Source organism: Bos grunniens, chromosome 3, assembly GCF_055505025.1.
Source record: "Bos grunniens cultivar Pamir isolate PY7600 chromosome 3, Bosgru_T2T1.0, whole genome shotgun sequence".
Classification (NCBI taxonomy): Eukaryota; Metazoa; Chordata; class Mammalia; order Artiodactyla; family Bovidae; genus Bos; species Bos grunniens.
In genome coordinates, this window is record NC_141167.1 from 23039066 (window position 1) to 23062799 (window position 23734).

The following is a 23734-nucleotide window of genomic DNA, read 5'->3' on the forward strand; positions in this document are numbered from 1 at the left end:
TTCTTGCCTGGAGAATCCCAGGGACGGGGGAGCCTGGTGGGCTGCCATCTCTGGGGTCGCACAGAATTGGACACGACTGAAGCGACTTAGCAGCAGCCACAAATACATCATGGTCTCTCAGATTTTTTTCTGTGCCTCTGGGTCTTGGCATACATCATTCATTCTGCCTAAAATGTCAATTCCCTCTTCTCTGTCTGGTTTCACATTGCAGCTCAAGACTGCTTTCTTGGAGAAGCCTCCCCAGGCTGAGTGAGGTGACCCTTCCATTCCCCACAGCCCCTGGGCTTCCTCTGGTCATAGCACACACATACCCATCTCCTCTGTGTGTAGCATTTGTCCATTTCAGCTTCCAGCCTTGTGATGTCTGTGAAAGGGTGCCCTCTGACAGTGTGCAACAAATTTCTTGCAGGCTCTGCACTCCTAAACCTGGGGGCTTCTGCACCCCTACACCTGCAGAGTTCTGCACACCCCTATACCTGGGGACTTCTGCACACCTACACCTGGGGGATTCTAAACCCTTACACTTGGGGACTTTTGCACCCCTACACCTGCAGGGTTCTGCACCCCTACACCTGGAGGGTTCTGCACCCCTACACCTGCAGGGTTCTGCACCCCTATACCTGCAGGGTTCTGCACCCCTATACCTGCAGGGTTCTGCACCCCTACACCTGGAGGATTCTGCACCCCTACACCTGCAGGGTTCTGCACCCCTACACCTGGAGGGTTCTGCACACCCTTACACCTGGAGGATTCTGCACCCCTACACCTGCAGGGTTCTGCACCCCTACACCTGGAGGATTCTGCACCCTCACACCTGGAGGGTTCTGCACCCTCACACCTGGAGGGTTCTGCACCCCTACACCTGCAGGGTTCTGCACCCCTACACCTGGAGGGTTCTGCACCCCTACACCTGGAGGGTTCTGCACCCCTACACCTGCAGGGTTCTGTACCCCTACACCTGGATGGTTCTGCACACCCCTGTGCCCTGCCTTCTGCAAAGACCTGGCTGTGCCTTTCCTCCTCCCCAGCTGATTCCCCAGGGTTTTGATGACTAGTTGTGAAGTGCTGGGCAAGAACAAGGTCTGGGAATCATTTCTCAGGGAAGATATGAAAAATGAGGAGATTCCTTTGGAAGAAGAAGCTGCATCTGCTCAGGTGTACCCCTAGTGCCCAGCACAGAAGCAGGCACAGTGAGGGAGTGAGAATTTGGTGAGGAGGGAGTGGAGGGGGTGCTGGGAGCTGCCTGGGGTACAGGCTATACTGGAGAGCCCAGGAAAATCAATAGAAAGCCAAGCTCCACCTGCAGGAGGTTTCTGGGGCTTCCTGGTTGGGGCAGTTGAGTCTGGTGGGGGGTGGGGCTCTGAGGCAGGTGGAGTGAGCTCCCTCCCCTAATTCCCCAAGGGTAGCACATGCCTCCCATTACCATAAATGAGAATGGCTGCTAAATCCTGCATTAGGCTAAAAACTTAACACCCAGTAAATATTTATTAGTCACATGGACCCCTGATTAACCCCTGCTGCACCAGAGGCTGCAGCAGGCCAGGCTGCAGGTCGCCCACTTCCTGGGGCTGTTCTCCCTCCCCCACACTCACTGCGCACACTCTCTGGGCCAGGCCCGCCACAACGAACCCATGACTCAGAGCTCCCTCAAGGAGCTCACTCTGGGAAAGGAAGGAGATGAGTTCAATCCCCCCAAACCTAACTTAAGCATAAAACAGCATGAGACACACAGAAGAAGCTACAATAGGGCACTGAAGGGGGTGGGGGGTCAGGGGGAGGATACTGGCCATGGAGAAATGAGAGAAGGCTTCCTGGAGGAGGAGGGATCTGAGTCTAACCTAGAAGGATGGGGTGAAAGGATATGGTAATGGGTCAGAGTCAGGGAGGCCACTGAAAGAGATGGGAATAGGGTGACTCAAGGCTGGGATGGGGGCAGTGGAACATGGGGGCAGGAGGAAATAAGGGTGCAGTGCTTGGCAGAGTGCAGGTCTGGGGACACAGGCTTCATTCTGTAGGCGAAGACATCATTAGGTTGAGTTCATTCCCATTCAGGGCAAACTCACGGGGCAAATCCCCACCCCCCGCAGGAAGCCTTGTTACTGTGGTCACAGCAGTGGAGCAGGAAACTCCAGCTGCACAAAGTTCCCCAACCAAGTGCCTAGGATGCGTCATCACTTCTTCCTTCTCCAGGTCAGCCTGGCCCAGGGTGGAGGGTCCCAGAGCCATGTTGGTCCACTCACACCCTTGTGGACGATTCTCTTCCAACATGCATCCCTGTCCTTCCCTCCAACAAAATGCTCCGGTCCATATCCCCATCACACCTGCCTCCTGCCGGAACCCTACCATTAGTGCCAATCTTCCACTTGAGTAAGCACTGCCCTCCATATATTATATACTCTGCTTTCAAAATATAATTTCCTCCCTCCTCCCTCCCAACAGAGCTAACTCTTTAACTCTGCAAATCACATAAATTAAATTCAGTAAGCCTCCCTCCAGATTAATCAGATTTGACTCAATTTAATTCAACAGAAACCAGTCAACACACTGAGGCTGGAGCCTGGGGCTGCAAAGACATAAGGGGGACCAGGGGCTAAGCCTGTCCTCGAGCAGCTCACAGTCAGTGGGGAAGAGAGGGCATGGGGCTCAAATAACCATGGATGGGGGTGAAATTGTGAGAACCAGATGAAGATCATGGGATAAGGGAGCTTAAAAGATCAAATTAAGTGAGACAAGCCATGTTGAAGTACCCAGCTCATGCCTGGAGAGTGTGAGGCTCTACGTAAATGGTTGCTAAGTTTAACATTTTCTTTCTTTTTTGTCCACACAGCATGCAGGATCTTAGCTGTCAGACCAGAGACTGAACCCCTGTCCCCTGCAGTGGAAGCTTGGAGTCTTAACCATTGAACTGCCAGGGAAGTTTCCGGTTGCTGTGTTGAAACTGTACTCTTTGATTTCTCAAAGGGTCCAACTCTTGGGGGAATATGGTGGGAGGAGCAATGAGAACCAGCTTCCCAGAGGAGCAGGCCTGGCCAAGTAGCAGCTGGGCATGAAAAGCGGCACTAGCCCCACAAACCGGAAGATGTCTGAAGATCCCCCCAGCTCAGCCTCCCTCTTCGAGCCTGTTCCTGGTCAGAGTTTCCTGAGGAGTAAGTGCCATCACCTCCCCATTCCCGGCAGAAATGAATCAGTGCCCTGCATCTACATGGTTCCCCGGGCCTCCCGTGGCTCTCTCTGCTGTGTGTGTGTGTGAGAGAGAGAGAGAGAGAGAGAGAGAGAGAGAAAGCATCAGACAGTCATACTGGGAGGCATACCTCACATGTCTTCAACACTGAGCCATTTTTAGGGGTTAACAGCAGGTGTAAGGAAAAGCTTTAATTCTGAGGATGGCTTCCCTAGTGGGAGGTCCAATCCTACCTGGAATTCTGCCAGCCCCAACCCCTGCACCTGCCATTCTTAGACCCAGGCACTCCCAGTTACTCCTGGGCCTAGAGGTCATCACAGCACTACCACCATCTCTCAATTTTCTATCACCAGGAGAAAGTTAACAAGGGCTCAGAAAGTGGCTTGGACTTGCCTGAGGTCATACCAGGGATGGCGGCAGAGCCAGGATCAGAAACCAGGTGTCCTGACTCCCAGCTCTGAGTACTCCTTCCCCTCAAGGGCCCACCTACGGCACTAAGACCCCCATGAAGGAAACATCTGAGTGGAGTTCGGTTGCCATGGACCAGGCCCTGGACTCACTGCTTTGCATCAAAGAAGATCGTGATTCAGTTCATCTTGAAAATGACCCTAGGAGGTGGATACTGTATCAGTATCTCCCTCATCTCACAGAGGAGGAACCTCAGGCTCAGCAAGGTGAAGGAACTGGTAAGGTCAACAGCAAGTATGTGGTGGATGGTGCAGCTGGACCTAGCATGGGCCACCTAGCACCAAGCTCCATGTCCTTGGTCATGGTGTGCTAACACCTTTCTTTTTATAAAACAATATTTTTACTTATTTATTTGGCTGCATCAGGTCTTAGTTGCAGCATATGGGATCTTTGTTGCTTCATGTGAGATCTTTTGTTGTGGCCCATACACTCTCCAGTTGGGATGTGTGGGCTCAGTTACTCCACAGCATATGGGATCTTAGCTCCCCAATCAGGGATCGAACCTGTGTCTACTGCTTTGCAAGGTGAATTCTTAACCACTAGACCACCAGGGCAGAGACGGCAGTGGCAACCCACTCCAGTGTTCTTGCCTGGAGAATCCCAGGGATGGGGGAGCCTGGTGGGCTGCCGTCTGTGGGATCGCACGGAGTTGGACACGGCTGAAGCGACTTAGCAGCAGCAGCAGCAGCAGCAGCAGACCACCAGGGAAGTCCTTGCTAGTACCTCTCTGATCAAGGCCTTGTGCTGCCCTTCTCCTCCAGTTCTCAGCTCTATTGCCCCGTGATGGGGTCTGAGTGCGACAGGGCTCCATCCAACTTCCCTGTGGGGACAGGACCGATTCCTCAAGTCTGGACTCGCTTTGTTGCAACCCCACTTGGTAGCAGCCTGGCTGGGGGCTGTCAGCCAGCTGTCAACCACCCTGCAGGGAAAGCAGCATTTCTCCACAGCTGCTCTTGCAGTTCAAAGGAACGGGGGCCCAGAATCTTGGCGAGGATGGCCTGTATTATGACAGGTCCCAGAACCCTAAAAGCAAAAGACAGCTTAATAACGCAGCAAAGAAAACACGTCTCTTAGCCTGGCTCTCGCGGGCAGTCAGGAGCTTAGTAGGGGGGGTGGGGAGCTGCCAGTGCCAATCCCTTGCTCTGTCGGTCCCCCTCTGGCAACAGGCACGATCGCCCTAGAAACACAACACCTCGTGCCTGCCTCGTTTCAGCCCCTTCTACGGACAGTTAGGAACTGTCCCCTGGAACTGGCCTATGAATCTTGGGCATGCACAGGACAGGTAGCCCATGTGAGCACTGGCCGGCGCTGCTGTGGGGAGGAGATGGGCAGAGTCTGGCTCCAATAACACACAGGTTCCAGACACAAAAGTGGGGCTCTTCAGGCAGGAATACCATCACCTCCAGCAGCTGAGGTTGCCATGGCAAACACGTTTTCGTGCTCATTGGAAACTCTTTCATGATGGGGAATTTGTTCATTAGTTGGCTGGGCTTCCCAGGTGGCTCCGTGGTAAAGAACCTGCCTGCCAAAGCAGAAGCCTCTGGTTTGATCCCTGGTCTGGGAAGATCCCCTGGAGAGGGAAAGGGCAATCCTTCCCAGTATTCTTGCTGGGAAATCCCATGAACAGAGGAGCCTGGTGACCTGGAGTCCATGGGGTTGCAAAGAGTCAGACATGACTTAGTAACTAAACAACAATGGGCTGGGCCACGAGCATAGCTTCCTACGAGGGAGTCTATGGTCCCTGGGTTCTGACTTCCAAGCTCTCCTCAGCCACTGAATAGAGGGGACATTTAACCAAGAACAGGTGGGCCCACTTCTCTTAGAGAAAATTCTCTGAGGATAGAAACATATATGTAATTTCAAAAGTTATCTGTTGAGTGTCATTCCATTTGGTGCCATATGCTCACCAACCATCCTTCAGAGTCCCTGTTTCTCACCCACTTAACAGATGAGGAAACTGAGGCTCAGGCATGAATCAGGACCCTATGAATGAGGAGGGAAGGAATTTGAACCTGGTTCCTCTGACTCTGGGGCCATTGCACTATGTCAGGGTGGAGAGTGGTTGGTTCCCCAGTGCACTCATGTTCGTTCTCCTTATCCATCTGAAGGGGGAAGATCACAGGCCCCAGAGGCCGTGAGAAAAGCAGAGGAAGGAGTCCTTATCACAGAAAGCAAGATAGTAGGAGAAAACTCACAATGTTTCATTTGAACTTGTTTGCCTTCTGTGCAATAACCGAATGAAAGAAATGAGCGGTGAGAGTCCTTCCAGCAATAAAGTTAAGTAATTGCAGGATTCACTGGAGACACACTGCCGGCTTAGAACTCAGCCGGTAAGCGAGGTCAGGTGAAAGGTAGCTGGGTGTGTGCAGGAAAAGGGAAGAGGGACTAGTTAGAGCTTCAGCCTCTTCTTCCACTTCAAATTTTCTTGATTTCTTTTCCTTTCTTACTAAAAAGTCACCTTGATAAGTGTTCTCCCCTAGGTGACTGTGGAAGGTTGGGAACAATCTAAATATGTCCTGTGGCCACTTTTTGACTGGAGTAGAAAGATGCTTTTGATATATGATGAACTGAATAAAGGAGGTTTCTGAACAGTATGCACAGTAATAATTCTGCTTTTATAGTTAAGTATTCATCTACATGCACATACATAGAGATGCAAATGGGCATGGGGAAAAGTCTGGAAGGATACTCATTAAACGTTAATAACAGATTGAAGGCAGGAGGAGAAGGGGACGACAGAGGATGAGATGGTTGGATGGCATCACAGACTCGATGGACATGAGTTTGAGCAAGCTCCGGGAGATGGTGATGGACAAAGAATCCTGGCAGGCGGCAGGCAGTACATGGGGTCGCAAAGAGTCAGGCACAACTGAGCGACTGAACTAAACAGCGGTTATCTCACTAGATGGTAGAATTTTATAATTTTTTGGTTTTGCCTTTTATAAAGATTACATATTCTCTAGTAACACATACTAATATCATTTTTTTAAGAGCAGAAAAACAAAAACCTTTGGAATCACATCACTGATTGTGTGAACTTAGGCAAGTCACAGTCCCATGGCCTCAGCTCCCTCGTCTTTAGTGGGGCTCATACCCCCACCTCCACGGCTGCTCCATCCTGATGGTCTGAGGAGCGCTCACAGTGTCCCATCCAGCTCCTGTTCTCGGGCCCCACCTCGTGTCTCTCTTCCGCTTCTGGTCTCTTCCTGCCTCGGCCCTGGTTTCCCGCTTCATGCAGTCTCCTCTCCTCCGAGCTGCTCTGGCCTTCACTCCAATTGCTGCCATCCTCCCTCTGAGACAGTCCTGGGGACGACAGTCCCCATATTCTGGAACTCTGCCCCTTGCTGCCCTTTTCCATGCCTGCTCTGCAAGGAGGCCATCCCCTGGCCAGTTCCACCCTAAACTGCAGCTTCCAGACAGGAGGAGCAGACTCACTCTACAAGGTTGAGGGCACAAGCAGAAGCTGGCAGAGAGGGGCTGGAAGTGTGGGAAGTCTTCCTGACCTCTCTGCCTCCTCAGCCCCATCTTCCAGTCCAGCCTCCTGAGGGGACAGTAGGTGGATCACTACTCTGGCTTTGCTCTAGCCATTTCTTCTGCTAAGCTAAGCTAAGCTAAGCTAAGCTAAGTCACTTCAGTCATGTCCAATTCTGTGCGACCCCACAGACGGCAGCCTACCAGGCTTCCCCGTCCCTGGGATTCTCCAGGCAAGAACACTGGAGTGGGTTGCCATTTCCTTCTCCAATGCATGAAAGTGAAAAGTGAAAGTGAAGTCGCTCAGTCATGTCGGACTCTAGTGACCCCATGGACTGGAGCCTACCAGGCTCCTCCATCCACGGGATTTTCTAGGCAAAAGTACTGGAGTGGGGTGCCATTGCCTTCTCCTTCTTCTGCTAGGTATGCTCTAAATAATAATTAACATTATTAAATACTTACAGATACTTGCTATAATCCTCACGTTAATGTGTGAGGTGGGTACTCTTAACAGCCCCATTTTACAGATGAGGAAACCGAGGTTGACACAAGTGAGCACACATGCACTGTTTCCATCTCCGGGTCACTTTAGGATAGAAGGGGGCAAATGTCTTATTTCCAGGTGGGAAAAAAGGCCAAAGAATCCTCTGGAATCACACATGACAATAATACACCATCACTCCTCTATGACAAACATCCATTTGACAAACACCAGCCACACGTGGGCAAAGCCCTGGTCTTGGGTCCAACCTGGACCCTGCCTCAGAAAGAGATGAGGCGTTCTTGTGAGTGCCATGTGTCCCCAGCAAGGTCACATGCTCTCAGAGGGCAGGCCCTCACCTCCTCCATCCCTTGTCTCTCCTCCAGGACCAGCTGCCCCATGCGCAGCACCCAGTGCAAAATGAACATATAGGGCCCCTTATTAATAAACTCTTAAGAATTTCAAAACAGTGACAGCAAAGCCCTGAAACAAGCATGCAGGCTGGGGGTGGTCTCGTGCCTGTGAAGCGGGCCTGCCCCACTCTGTGCCAGCCCCATGCCCAGCACAGAGTAGGCAGACAGCAAGCAAACCACCATAAAAATGAATGGAATCTGTGTGGCTCATGCCAATGCAGAGCATTCTGGCCTCCTCAAGGCAGCTGGGCTGGAGGTGGTTTGGATTTTCTTTTTCCCAGTTGCAGTCCTTTCCATCTCTTGGAGGAGGGGGCTGACGGAGGCACAGGGTTCAGGGGCTACAGTTCACATAGAAAACACACTTGCCTGGACGAGCGAGGGGACAGCAGGGAGCAAGAGGCATTTCTGAGCCGTTCTCCTTGTTTCTTGCCACAAGATATAAACTAATCTAGTTAGTTAGAAAAACATGGTTTATTGCAATCTAAGTAATTTGTATTTCTTTTTCTACCACAAGATGTAAACTAATCTAGTTAGCTACAGCAAGTTGGTTTAACTGAATTCAGAGTAATTACACTGCAAAGTAAAGCGATGTGTGTGTTTTTTTGGTTTGCCCGGGCTTTTTTTTTTTCCCCCTTGCCAGTATTCAAAGGTTGAGACATATATGCATTTATGATTAAATAAAACCCAGCCGTCTTTTGGTTTGCCGGGGCCTTGGCTTCTCTGGAGGGTCTCAGCCCCCATCACCACCACCTGGGATTTCCCGAAAATGTGCTGGAGGTGGCATGGAAAATCTAGTATGTGCTCTGGTGGAAAAACAATTTGTAACAACATTTCCTGGAGCAGTCCAGCTCCAACTCATTGGGAGGGTATTTACCAAATGCTAGGAGGGCTGAAGGGGCAGCTCAGGGCTGGGGAGAAGGGACACTGGGCTTCGTCCTGGTCACTTTGGGGAGGTAGGGGGGCTCCAAGGCAGCCTCTCTGTGTGCTGGGCCCTGAACTCCCTCTACCCAGGCCTGTCATGTCCTGGGGCTGGCCAGGGCACATTACCCGCTCCCTAACCATTACCGCCCCACCACAGGTCAGGGAGAGGATGGATGGTCATGGCCAGGAAATGACCAGCCTGAGGCCACAAAGCAGGAATGAGCTCAGGACAACCAGGCAGCATGGCTAACCCCAGAACCCCCCACCTTTCTACAGGGCCAGGCGACTGATGCCCACTGGCACGCCCTCTGTGGCAGGTTGATGATCAATGCTCCCAGGGGCTGGGCAGCTTGACCCTGAGAAGTTCTTCCTTGCTTCTACTCTGCTTCTCCACCAGGCCCGGCTCTGGCTTCTGTGACCTGGTCTTTCCCTTCTGCTGCAGGACAGCCCTGCAGATATCTGGAGAAAGTGACCTCGTCCTCCTCAAGCCTCTCTTCCCGGGTCCGACTCCAGGTTCTTGCACTTCCAGTAGCTCCCCTGCTCCACGCCCACTGCCTCTTCTAGACACAGACCCCCTCTCTCCTCACCACCCATGAGCACTGAGGAGCACACAGCCTTTTCTCCAAACTGCCCTGTGGGCTGGAAACAGGGTTTGGTCAGGCTAAGCCAGTAAGGTATCCAATGGTGATCCCATGGAAATAGGGACACTTTGAAGGGACAAATAGGAAAAGGAGCACGTCAAGGCTGTATACTGTCACCCTGCTTATTTAACTTCTATGCAGAGTACATCATGAGAAACATTGGGCTGGAGGAAGCACAAGCTGGAATCAAGATTGCCGGGAGAAATATCAATAACCTCAGATATGCAGATGACACCACCCTTATGGCAGAAAGTGAAGAAGAGCTAAAGAGCCTCTTGATGAAAGTGAAAGAGGAGAGTGAAAAAGTTGGCTTAAAGCTCAACATTCAGAAAATGAAGATCATGGCATCCGGTCGCATCACTTCATGGCAGATAGATGGGGAAACAGTGGAAACAGTGTCAGACTTTATTTTTCTGGGCTCCAAAATCACTGCAGATGGTGACTGCAGCCATGAAATTAAAAGACACTTACTCCTTGGAAGGAAAGTTATGATCAACCTAGACAGCATATTAAAAAGCAGAGACATTCCTTTGTCAACAAAAGTCCGTCTAGTCAAGGCTATGGTTTTTCCAGTGGTCATGTATGGATCTGAGAGTTGGACTGTGAAGAAAGCTGAGCACCAAAGAATTGATGCTTTTGAACTGTGGTGTTGGAGAAGACTCTTGAGAGTCCCTTGGACTGCAAGGAGATCCAACCAGTCCATCCTAAAGGAGATCAGTCCTGGGTGTTCATTGGAAGGACTGATGTTGAAGCTGAAACTCCAATACTTTGGCCACTTGATGTGAAGAGCTGACTCACTGGAAAAGACCCTGACGCTGGGAAAGATTGAGGGCAGGAGGAGAAGGGGGCGACAGAGGATAAGATGGTTGGATGGCATCATCAACTCGATGGACATGGGTTTGGGTGGACTCCGGCAGTTGGTGATGGACAGGGAGGCCTGGCATGCTGCGCTTCATGGGGTCACAAAAAGTCGGACACGACTGAGCGACTGAGCTGAACTGAACTAAAGTGACACTGTTAAAGGTAGAGAGACGCCCAATAGGATCCCTTTGGTCTGGCAGATCCAGCTGGTGGCTGACCTGGCATTACCGTGCCCATCATATTCAGATCAGGTGTCCCCCTTTCCCTCCTGACCTTAACGGATGAATTTTTTTTCTTTTTTGCCACACCCTGCAGCATGTGGGATATTTGTTCTCAACTGGAGATTGAACCCGTGCCCTCTGCAGTGGGAATGTGCAGTCTTAACCACCAGACTGCCAGGGAAGTCTCGACAGGTGAAATTCTAAGTGGCTGCTTTTTTGTCCCTTGAGATCCCAGCACAGACCCAGGTGGGAACACACAGGGTGGCCAGCACCCCATGGATGTGAGCTCCTATCAAAGCAAGAGACACACTGCAGAGTTACCACTTCCCTCTCCCTTTCCTCTCTCCCATCACGCTGCCCCACCGCCTGGCTCCAGGAGCAGAGTGGACATGTCCTTTCTGGTTGAAAACATCTGGAGAATAGCAGAATAGAAGTAAAGAAACTCAGGGGGAGAAGGAGACAGAGCCTCCTCTGTGCCTACACAGCCAAATGTTACCTTTTAATCATCATATCATCCTCGCTGCCATTTTACAGACGAGGACACTGAGGCATAGTCTATCAATCTGCTCAAGTTCAGCAAATGACTGAATGGCAAGGCCAGGCTGGAACCCAGCCCTCCCTCCCTGTCTATCCTGTGTCACCTCCACCACCCCACATGGCCTCCTGCCTCAGCAAAGTGCTAAAACTCCTGTTTCCAGGCTTCTAGACTCTGTATATTTCCAACGTTCCCAACAAACCCTACCTATGGCAGGACCTGGATAACTGAAAATGGGGGGAAGTCACTCACTTTTGGAAAAACTTTGGGACCTGGCAGGTGAAGCTGGGAGCCCCGACCCCAGGCTGTGTCCCTGAAGCCAGCCAGTGACCACAAAAGCCTTCCTTCACGGTCACCTTACCAAAGTGACTCCTGGCCCAGGCCTCTGAAGGCCAGAACTAGCCCCAAGGATGCAGGCATAAGGCCAACACCAGAGAATCAGGAAGGGGAGGGATCTGACCCGAGACGGCTCACAATCAGAGAGGTGTTTCTTAGGGCATTTCCTGCTCTCAGCTCTTCTCTCGGGTTCCCGTCCTGGTGACCCGGACAGAGTCTGCTGGGCCAGCCGTGGGAGAGGAGCAGGCCTCATCGCGGATGGCGAGGGTGCTGGGCGCTGTGTGATGGACGGTTGGAATTAATGAAGGAAGGGACTCGGAGCCAGCGTGCTTGCCCGGCGGCAATCTTAGCAGCAGTGTGCAATTGGATAATTGAAATCAGGGGTGAGCACCGGTATGCAAGGCACCAGCTTCCAATACAAATATCAACGACCACTCCGGCACCCACCCACCCTCTCCCTCCACAGCCAAATCTTCCAGGGTGTCTGGCTCGGCCCCCACTGTGGAGAGAAGGAGTGTTGGCGTTGATGAGGAGGCCGAGTCAGCAGAACCTCAAAGTGGCCCTGCAGGGAGGATGGAGATGGAGTTACCCCTTCCATAGGGGCCAGTGGGGAGCTGAGTCAGCTGGGAGTGTACCAAGCCCTCGGCTGGATGCTAGCGGGTCGGTGGTGAACAGACAGACGTGGCCCTCTCTGTACCATGCTGAGGGTACAGACCTGGTTAGATGTGGTCCCTGCCCCCCAGGGTCGTGGGGAGAACAGGCTCACGTGCAGCACCCCCAATACAGTCAGATAAACCACAGGGCAGGGGTGGCCAGAACAGGGGTGCCTGGGGCAGGCAGGGTCTGTGTGGCCGTGTACTCAGAGTCCTCGGAACATCCCCCGGTGCATAGCAGCTGCTCAGGAAGTACGTCTTGGGAGTGAAAGGAGTGAGATACAGGGAAAGGCTTCCAAGCTGAGGAGTATCGCACACAGAGGTTGGGAGGTGCCAGAGACCGACTGACCTGTGCAGGAGACCAGGCCTCAGGGGGTCAGGCAAGGGGTCGGAGGCTGTAGACTCTTCCTAAAGGCCCCAGAAAGTTGAAAATGCCTGCCTGAGTTCAGACAGTCCCTCAGGGATTGATTCAGAGCCAGAGGCACGGGGCGTCCTTTTAATAATCCCTGTGTTTTGTACTCCAGGCCCTGCACTGGGTCACTTGCACAAGCGCTCACACAAGCGGCTTCCCCCAGTCTCCTTCCACGACCCACTGAGAGACTCTTTACTGACCCATTTTACAGGTGAGTCAAATAAGACTCTAAAGGAAAAATTAGGTCCCTAGACCCACACAGCTTGGATTAAGCAATGATGAAGGCCAGGTGATTGGGACATCCATGCTTTCACTCCCTGGAGCAGAACTCCAGGTAAGGCAGGGCAGAGGGAACAAGGGCCAGGCCTGCATTCATGCTCAGCTGTCTCCTCAGGGCCGGATTATCTGGACCCAGAGCTCCCTGGCTCTGCTGGCTTGGGAGGGGGCGGTCCTGGGAGTCACAGCCTCCTGGGACAAGGGCATGAAGTGGCCGCTGCGCCCCGTGCCAGGCTCTGGGAGCCAAACACTCGGGGGAACCCTGCAGTGCCACCGCCCCTCCCCTGCTCCACATCGGTGACCCTGAGCTGCAGCACAGCCACAGCTGACAGGTCTCTGGGAGACACCTGTTTTTCATTGCAAGCCCCTTTGGCTCTCTGGCAACGACTGTGTTTGTTTTGGGGGTTGGGGGGCGGTCAGGGTGGGAGCGGAGAGTTTCTGCAGGTCTGCAAGGCCCTGGGGTTGCTGGGGAGGCCACAGCCGGCCCTGAGGAAAATGAACGTTGGGAGGGCGGCTGGTGCAGCACAGATCCTGGCCTCGCTCCTGCCCTCACCAGCAGAGGGGCTGCAGACAGTGGGGAGCGGCTGTGAGCAGTCACAGGCAGGGTGGGAGGGAGACGAGACTGTGGAGGCCAGGCCCGTACAGCAGCCTCTCCTGACTCCCCGTCTCCCCTCAGAGTTATCTACTTGTCCACTCATTCAACATGGGAACATCCACTGAGCTGCCACAAGGACCCACTACTGTTCGGAGGTCTCAGTCACAGGCCCCTGGCCTCAAGGGGCTCACAGTCTGTCTGGCTGGGGGGACAGCTGAGCAAGCAGACTAGACATGTGATGAGTGCTGTGAAAAGGGCAGCAGCTCAGGGAGCTGGGAGAGGCATGCAGGGCGGAGGGGCTCAGGAACAAGGTCAGTCAAGGAGGACTTTCAGGAGGAGGGGGCACTGTACAGCCTCTGCAAAATGACGTCTCAAACAGGGTGAGAAGCAATGGCTGAGGGAATGGATGTGGAAGAAAACTGCATTCATGGCAACAAATTCCATACGGCTGGAGAAGAGCCAGGACTCAGGGCTGGAAGGAGAAAGGGGCAGGCTGGGGGGCTTTTTATCCCCTCCTTTAATGCCCTCACATTTGTCCCCTTCTCTCCCCCTAGTCAAACCCACTTCCCTTTCTTCTTTGCCCTCCTTTCCATTCTCTCTTTTCAATCCTCTCCTCTCCCCAGCCCAGTGGTGATAACGAGTCACATCTTAAGAGCACCCTCTGTGTCTCAGGTGCTGGCTACAGCTCTTGACACAGTTTAATGTTTGCATTAAAACTTTTACAGATGATGACACAGGCTGTAAGAGGCTAAGTCACTCGATCAAGATCACCCCAGAGCTTCTGCAGAGCAGAATCAGGATCACAGTCAGAAGCCCCAGCTTTGGTGTCACAGACTGAGTCCAGTCCCCAAAGGGCCAACCCCAAGACTCCCCTGGACGATTGTGGACCAAGATGCTGAGAAGAAACAGTTCCACAGGCCCTGGATCTGATCCCGTGATGAGCACACCGGCCACACAGGAGGTGATCCAGGGCCAAAGCTCCCGAAGTGCGGTCCTAGTAAGGAGCAGCGGCCCTGAAATGCTGCCTGGTTAGGGCGAGGCAGCCTGGGAGAAGCAGGCTGGGGTCTGAGCCTTCATGTAGGATCTCTAAGGAGGGCCTGGGGGAGGTCAGGAAGGGCTTCCGGGAGGCAGGGGCATGGATGCTGGACTCCAGAGGGCACACACGGTGAGCCGGAGACGCTGATGCCTACATCCAAGATGCCCCAGGGCATGGATGCTGGACTCCAGAGGGCACACACGGTGAGCCGGAGACGCTGATGCCTACATCCAAGATGCCCCAGGGCATGGATGCTGGACTCCAGAGGGCACACACGGTGAGCCGGAGATGCTGATGCCTACATCCAAGATGCCCCAGGGCATGGATGCTGGACTCCAGAGGGCACACACGGTGAGCCGGAGACGCTGATGCCTACATCCAAGATGCCCCGGGGCATGGATGCTGGACTCCAGAGGGCACACACGGTGAGCCGGAGACGCTGAATGCCTACATCCAAGATGCCCCTCTGGGCCTATCTTTCCTGCCACAATCAGGATCCTTTCCCTCCCGTTGGAGAGTGGGAAGTTGTACAGCAAGGAGAGAAGCCATTGCCTCAGGGCTCATGAAATATTCTTCCCAAGCTCCAATGACTGAAAAACCAGTGTTACCGCTTCCCTCTGGCCTTTCCTGGGCAAATCCTCCTGAATTCCTGTTATGATCTATGACACGTGTGTTGGCATGTAGCGTGTGCTACGGGGAAGAACTTTAGGGTCAGGATGAGCAGGTTTGGTTTTGCTTATTTGTGATAAGTAGCTTTCCCACTACCGCCTATTAACATGCATTGTCCTGCCTTGTTCTCACGATAGTTATCCCCATTCAGTTGAGTCAGAATAAGATAATTTAGCAGTCTGAGGTGCTGTTTGGATGCAGAAAAAAGAAAACCTCCTACTTAACTCAGCTTTCAAGTTCAAGTTAGAATGTCACCTTCTCTCTAGAGCCTTCTAGGGACTTTAGACCCAGGCTCAATCACCCTGTATAGAAAGCACAGGGCCAGGTGTCTCCCAGTGGCTGGGCTGTGAAAGCTTTCTTTATCTGGACCCTGAGCACCTTTCAGGCAATGTAACACACAGGAAAGGCTCGACAATTATGCAGCAAGTGCATCTTAAGACATTAGCCACCGTATTTTGAGTACCTACAGTGAGTCAGAATGGACATACAAATACCTTCACCAATCCCGCAAGTTAGATGCTATTACATTTTACAGAGAAGGAAATGGGCTCAGAGGAACCCATCCGAGGTCACGTGATAAGTAAGTCCAGAAGAATTTGAATCCAGGTCTATCTGATGCCAAGCACAGTGGCCCAGTGGCCTTGACTGCCATCCTCCTGCATGCTACTGCTGCTGCTAAGTCGCTTCAGTCATGTCCGACTCTGTGTGACCTCATAGACGTCAGCCCACCAGGCTCTCCGGCCCCTGGGATTCTCCAGGGAAGAACACTGGAGTGGGTTGCCATTTCCTTCTTCAATCCTCCTGCATGAGGACACTGCTATTGATTCTACTAATCCCCCTCTCTCTCCTTCTTCCTTTCCAGTAGTAGAGGAGGCTGTGTGGAAGTATGTGCCCCAGGTAATCAGCTGGATGACAGGACATAATATCCAAGATGGGGCTGGAGAGAGAGAGGATTCAGCTCTTTACACTCAACCAGACTCACCACCTCCTGCATCCCCACAGCCCAGGGAGAACCAGTGACCATGGCCACAGAGTCGGGGCCAAAGGCGAGCAGATCCGGGAGCTCAAGTTCCATGTACTCAGGCTGCCTGGGACGGAGGGATTTGGGCAGCTCAAGATCTAAGTGGCTCCTCAGCAGGAGCTAAGGGACAGTCCTCCCTTCTCTCTCATCAACAGTTCTCCTGCTCACCCTCAGGGGCCACTTGGAGGCCCTCCACTGGGGGGTCTCCTTGAAGCCCACTTTCCCTGAGTCAGTTGCTCCCTCTGGGCTGCCCACTGTCTAAAACAATCATTTTGTGTTTGGTTACAGTTTTAGTATCAGTTTGATTATCAGTCTCTCCTTTGAGCACACGCTTAAATGCTCTGTGTTTGCTGGTTAAGGAATGAATGGGTCAGTAAGTGAATAAGTGGGCCGGTGAGTAAGTGGATGAATAAATGATTACATGAACAAGTGAAAAATAAAGTAAATAAGAGATGAATGAGAGATGAAAGGGGGATGAGGAGTAAGCGGCTGGCTGGGTAGTGAATGAATAGCCTGTGCTTAGCCTTACTGAGCGACTTCACTTTCACTTTTCACTTTCATACACTAGAGAAGGAAATGGCAACCCACTCCAGTGTTCTTGCCTGGAGAATCCCAGGGATGGGGGAGCCTGGTGGGCTGCCGTCTATGGGGTCGCACAGAGTCGGACACGACTGAAGCGACTTAGCAGCAGCAGCAGCCTTACCCATGGTAAGCTCTCCAAGGTGATGAGAAAATCTCTCCATCGTAAGGAATCTATGTCAAGCCACACAGTAACGTCTTTCCTGAGGCTGTCTGAGGCTGCAGTCCTGTCCACGGGAGGCAGTGAGAGGGAGAGGTGCGTTCTAAAGACCCTTCCAGGGCAACTGGGGAAAGGAGCTCGAATGCTTGTCAGGGTCTGGTCTTCCCTGTCAGGTGACCTGGGGGAAATCAGTGCCTGTCTCTGGGTTTCAGACTCCCCACCTGTAAGATGAGAAGACTGGACTAGATGGTTCCTAAGGGCCTGTGCACATGGGAAAAACCCTAGGGAGGATGTCACCCACATCTTGATGTCAGCCCCTGTGCCCAAGCCATGTCACTGGTCCAATCGGCTCGTATAATCTGTCCTTCCAACATAGCATATTTAATGCACAGCCTGTGTTACCACGTACAACTGACTCAACAATTGGGGGAGCTCAGAAGGTGGGATATCAAGGAGGGCCTCCTGGAGGAGGGGGTGCCAGTGCTGGGCCAGGAAGATTGGGAGGAGTTAAATGGGTGGAGAGGTGTTGCAAAGGCTCTTAGGTATGGAGCACAAGCAATGCCTGAGGTCAAGGGAGATAGAAATGGAGCTAAGAACAGACAAGACTCAGCCTCCTGAACAGCCCTTTCACAGAAAACTCAAGTACCTTTGAGACCCTGGTCTGCAACTTCCAGTTGTGTGTGTGTGTTAGTCGCCTCAGTCATGTTTGACTCTTGGAGACCTTATGGACTGTAGCCCACCAGTACCAGTACCATAGGATTCCCCAGGCAAGAATACTGGAGTGGATTGCCATTTCCTTCTCCAGGAGATCTTCCCAACCCAGGGATCAAACTCAGGTCTCCTAAATTGCAGGTGGGTTCTTTACCATCTAGGCCACCAGGGAAGCCCTAAGTTGTGTGTGAGACTTTGGTATTTTTATAGCAAAATGGGAATAATCATGATGCCAAATGTAAGGGTTTTTCTGAGGACTGGGTGAGGTTATGTGGACCTAGTAGCAGGCACAGTAAGAGCTCAGCCTCCCTGGAAGGCAGGGAAGGCAGTGTCACCACCTCTCTTGCACAGTGAGGGCAGTGAGATTCAGAGGGGAGGCAGTATCCCCAGGGTCACACAACTACCCTAGGTCTCTGGATTTCCTGCCTTCAGACCTAATCCCCAGAAAACACAAAGGTCAAGGTGCCATAGGTTTAAGACCCTAGCCTTCCCTGTCAAAATGATGCATGACCTACACCTTATGACTCTGAGTCTGAGCATTTTCCTCCCCAAAGAGATCTGCCCATTCAAGGTGGCCCTGGGGGAAGCAAGGTACTTCTCTTAGGAGGCTGCCACCCACCTGCTGGGGGAGCTGTGGCCTCTTCGGAAGCCACTCTGGAAGCAGGAAAGCATCCTCAGGATGGCTCTGAAGAGGGGTTTGGGCCTGAGTCTGGTGTCTGGAAGTAGCCGAGACTCTTGCAGTCAACAGCTTAGAGAGAAATAGGACTCAGTCACACTGTGACCTGTGCGGAGTTCCCAGCAGCTCCCTTGTCCTGGGCTGTCATTCCCTGGGGAACAGGACCCTGTATTCTACAGTGCTCAGCACAGAGCTGTGCCTAATGGGCTTCGGGAATGAAAGAATTAATGAACAAATGACACAGGGGGAGGTCTGAAGGGGCTTGAGAGACACCACGAGGTCTACCTCTCTTATACGGATGGCCCAGGAAGGAGAAGGGGCTTCCCTTAGGGTCACAGAGTCAGTGCTGTATTCAGAACCCCAATCCACCCTCCCAGACTCCAAGTGCAGTGCTTCTCCCACCGTCCAACCTGCGCTGACCATGGACACTCCTGGTTTTATTTCAGAAATCTAGTGATGCCGCTGAGGTCTGCATCCCCAGCACCGCACATGGCCAGCCACATACTTGCTGCGTGCTTATTGAACTGGACCTCAGCATATCATCTGTGCTCGGAGCTTGTGAAACCCCTCCGTATCTCCCATCTCTGGACTCCCCAAGCATGAAAGATCAGCCAGGACCAATAGCTGGGTCAGTCTGACCTATGACGGACTTCAAGAAGTGGAGGCATTTCCAGGCTGCAGACGATGACCTCTAAAGATACGAAAACACAAGCTTCCTCTGCCTCCAGGGCTGGCGGTCCAGGAAGACAAACCCATGGGAGGGCTGGCAGGCCAAGAAGAAGCTTGCTAATTCCTTCCTGGACTCCTCTCAGCACACGCCAGCCTGACAGCACAGGGTTCATCACAAGAGAGAAAACACAGAGTCACTGTCTTCCTCCTGGTGTCCCAGATGGAGTCTGTGTGATGGGGGCTTTCTCCCCACTCACCCACACTGTGCTGTGTCCACTCCATTTTAAAGCTGATTGGATGTTACGTGTTGGCTATATCCCCTTGATGTTAAAGCTGATTGGATGATGTAAGCGGGACGGCGCAAAGATGCTTCTGACAACCTGACAGTGTGGCAGTCAGTGAAGCCGACCATCTCCGACACCTTCCCTGGCTCCATGACCTTCATCTGCAAAGCGCCGACTTTGTACAAGGGAGTGTGCTGGAAATACTGACTCAATGCCAGGAGATGCTGGCTGTCACCTCAAATATCCCCCAAATCTATTATAGTAAAGATATCATATCTATAGTGGGCTTTCCTGGTGGCTCAGCTGGTAAAGAATCTGCCTGCAATGCAGGAGACCCCAGTTTGATCCCTGGGTCGGGTAGATCCCCCTCTGGAGATGGGCCTGGCAACCCACTCCAGTATTCTTGCCTGGAGAATCCACGTGGACAGAGGAGTCTGATGGGCTACAGTCCATGGGGTCGTAGTGGGTCTGACATGACTGAGAATGCAACATACCCTATACAAACAATATTTCTAATCCACACCTCAATTAGAAAAGTATGGCCTGGGATTCCCAGTTGACAGTGAGGAAACATGTTCAGAGAGGCAAGGTAAGCTGCCAATGGCCACACAGCTAATAGGGCTGGGTTCAGATCCAGGGCAAAATCACGCCTTATCTGCTGTCTGTAGTGCAGCCACCAGCTCTCCATTTAGCCGGTAGGGTTGTTGGCATCTCCACTCTCTTCTAGCTCCCTGGATAGACAGCAGTGTGAACTGACCACAGGGCAGGGGCTGGAGGGTCACTAGCCCAATGCTGGGCACAGAGCAGCTGCTCGCTGTCTGTCTGGAGGATGACAGAATCAAGGGGTCCTGAGCAGGACTCCACCAGAGGCCAAGACCGGGACTGAGTGGGTGGCCAGGGTCAGGGCCTGCTCTGGAGCCAGATGGGGATTGCTTAGTCTACGGCAGAGGCCACAGCTTAATCCCAGGGTTAGGGCTGAAGCCTGTGGTCAAGAACTTGGAATGGACAAGACGGATCACAAATGGAACCTAAGCCTCGGCTTTATTAGCACCAGGGAGAACTCAGCTGCATGGAGGAGAGCCAGCTAGAAGTGAGACAGAGGTGGAGCACAACAGGCCTGGGCTGCAAAGCTTCGAAGGTGTTGGTCCACAAGCTTGGGCAAATCGCTGGTCCCTGATCCTCAGTTGCCCTTTCATAAAATGGGGATCCGGGCATGCATCTTTGATCACTCCCTGCCCTTCCCAGATCTACAAAAACATGACGTTTTGTGGATTTGACCTCCTAAATGTTCCTCAAATCTATCCTCTTCTGTCCATCTGCACAGTGCTTCTTTGGCTCAAGTCCCTACGGTCTCCCTGCTGGGAGTCTAGAGGCATTTCCCAGGGTCTCCCTGTGTCCACTCTGACCCCCCTCCAGTCTGTTCCCTGCAGTCTAGTGATGGTCACTTTTTCAAAAGGACCAATCTGCTCATGTGACTCCTTTGCTTCAAACATTTCAGGGGCTCCCTCGTGCCCTTCAGCTGAAGGTAGAGATCCTGGAAGGGCCTAGAAAGCTCAAGGATCAGTCTCTGCCTTCCTCTGCAGCCTCAAACAGGACCTCCCTCCCTTGTACAACCTGTGCTCACTGACAGCTTCTCTCTGAGTCTCAAATGCTCCAAACCCTTTCATACCTCACCGGCTTCATACACGTGGCTCCTTGGCCTGATACCTTCTCCTCCACCATGGTCCCCGCCCATCCTTCAGGTCTCAGCTTGGACCTTGAAGTCCCCTCCTCAGAGAAGGCCCCTCCAATCCTGACCCTGGACCGGGTCCTATGCCAACTGTCCCCATATGCTCTGTCTTACTTCCTTATGTGATTCACCACCTGGAAACACAATGATAGATTTGGGTAGCTATTCATTCAATGTCTGTATTCACCACTGAATTCTCAGGAGGGCAAGGATTACAGGTGACTTGTTAGACTAACCTAGGGCCTCGTGCAAAGTCAAAATTCAATGCAGCATGTTTGGAGGATGAAACAATGAATCCTGGCCATTCTGACTATTCCTCAAGGCTGCCAGAGAATCATGTTGACAGGACAGCTGAGAGAGGGGTTTTTCATTGTCACTGATTCTTCAGATGGGAAGCAATGTGATGCTAATTTGTTGTGTTACTTTTGGCTGGATACTCAGATTATTTGGTCAAACATTATTTTAGATATTACTGCGAAGGTAATAAGTTGAGAGGCTCTGACTCTCCCCGTGCCCTCTGAGATCTAACCTAAACCCAACCAGGCCCTGAGGCTCCAGCCTCATCTGCAGTGTGGACAGCGGGGGTAACTACGTCTCTGGACTGTGTTCAGTGACGACTAAATGAAAGAATTCCCAGAAGACAGAACTTAGGAGGCTATTAGCTCTCAGTAAGTGTTAGTCGCTGCTGCTGCTGCTGCTACCATGCAGGGATTTTCCCCTTTCACTCTGAGATCAGTGCTTGACTCTCATAAAGTGAAATAGTGACCAGGATTATACTCAATATAAAGTACAAAAAGTCCTCCTTCAAACCCCTGTTCTTTCTCATTCCTTTTTCAATTTATTAATAATTCCCTAATGCTTTTTCAATTCTTTTTAAAGAGGAAAGATGGCTCTGTGAAGTGCCGATATGGCTTTGAAGTCTGTTTTCATGCTGTTGTCATGGAATGTGTGAGAAAACCAGAAGACGGCACAGGGATGTTTTGAGGGAAAGTAAGAAGAAACTGGAGGTGGGGGCCAATAAAAACTGGAATCAAGAGAGGTTTCTGTCCTATTTTATGATGTAGGGAGGCTGACATTTCAAAAGGGCCAGGTTGGATTGCTGGAAATATTAAGGGAATAACTCAGTTACTTTTTGGGCTAGATGACTTCTCTGGAATCAAGGCCATCTGGGGTCACAACCTGACACTCGACCCTGGCCCCAGGCTGAGCCCGAGTCCTGCCTCTGTCGCAGGGAGAGCCTTGCCCTTTTTACCACCACAGGTTCTTAGTCACCAAAGGACCAGCACTAACAGCGGGGGACGAGGGGAGCGGCGGGGGGGGGGCTCCCCGCGTCCTTCCCACCTCCAGGCAGGGGAGCACCAGCCCTCTGCTGAGACCCAGAAGAACCTTCTTTCATTGAAAGAAACAGCTGTGCAAGTGGAAGAGTGGGAGGAGGCTTTGAGTTGACCTATTCTGTACTTGGTTACTTTTTTCCTCTTTCGGGAAAAGTGCAGGCAAATTACTGCTCTGAAGGCACCATTTGTCCGGCAGTTCATCTGGGGTTCCAAGACCACCCACCCCAGCTAGGGGTCAAGGAGGAGATGATGGGAACTGGACAGAGAATGGAAGGGCCCTGGGTGCCTATCTGGGTGGCATCAGATGCTGCTTCCCCAGGGTCCTCAGGACCTGGACGATACCCAGCCACTTAGCACCGAGAGGGCCTGAGCTCTCCTTCTCTGTGATTTTGCCCCATAGCCAAGGCACAGCCCCTTCCTTGGCTACAGGAGCCAGGAAGAGGTGTGCCCACCTCTGGAGAAGAGCACAGGGCGCCCCCGCTCGGCAGCACTGCGGCCAGAGCAGACCGAGGCCAGCCTGTCCTTCTGTGACCTCGCCCCTGCACACCACCCACGCCGCATCTGAGCCTGCCAGGGCACTGAGAAGCTGCCAGCTGCTCCCAGAGCAGGATGGCAGGTCCCTCCCAGTGGAGAGGTACAGCCATTGCTACCCCACAGCCCCGTGTACAGGGGGACTGGGAGCGTGAAGCGGGTGAAGGGTGGGCCACAGCTTCCAAGCATATTTATAGAGGAAGGAGGCCAAGGTGACTTCCCCGGGGCATGCTGCACCACAGGCTGCAGGCGCAGACCTCTCTGCCCTGTTCCCACCCTCCTCCAGCTCCTTGTGCTTCAGCGATCCCATCCTAACAGCCTTTTCTAAGTGATGATTGTATGCTCGACCGAGAGAGGCAGAGGCAGTATGAACATGAGTCCCCAGGTTCAGGAAGTGGAAGGAAACCAAGATCCACCCACCAGCAAGTCCATGAAGTTCCTATACACACAAGGTACAACGGCAGGCAGACGCTGGACTGTTGGACGGAGGCCGAGTTCACAGAGAAGGCAGGCGGAGGTGGGAGCCCCCTGGAAGGATGTTGGAGAGCCTGGAAGGACAAAGGCTCTGGAAGGAACAGCTATCCAGGAAGGAGACTAGCTTGGGCTATGGTGGGGGCAGGGGCTGAGTTGGCCTTAGTGGAGGCCAGGCGCAGGTGAAAGGTGGCCCTGAGGCTGGGTGGGCTCAGACCACCAGAGGTGCCAGGTGCAGCCTTCCTGCCCTGGGTGACTCAGTCCTGCAACCCCGTCTCCCTGACAATGCAGGTAAATACGAGGCCTGCAAATCCATTCTCAAACATCCACTCTTCCGGTGCCTTCTACCTTCCAAGTCAACAAACTCGAAGCCAAGGCTGGGAGTGTGATCGTGGCAGT

At 52.6% G+C, this 23734-nt stretch overlaps 1 protein-coding gene and 1 long non-coding RNA gene across 4 annotated transcripts in view; one reads left to right on the forward strand and one right to left on the reverse strand.

Moving 5' to 3' along the window:
- The window catches only part of TRABD2B (TraB domain containing 2B), a 222546-nt gene that overhangs the window by 136896 nt on the left and 61916 nt on the right, over window positions 1-23734 (reverse strand). The gene's annotated exons all lie outside the window — the stretch shown is intronic.
- On the forward strand, window positions 1070-16160 carry LOC147375297 (uncharacterized). 2 transcript variants are annotated; one of them, XR_015161530.1, is made up of 4 exons: window positions 1070-12189; window positions 12707-12805; window positions 14191-14426; window positions 16036-16160. It is a non-coding gene; the product is annotated as an uncharacterized LOC147375297 (long non-coding RNA). The 2 variants fall into 2 exon arrangements; XR_015161529.1 differs by having other exon boundaries at window positions 16033-16144.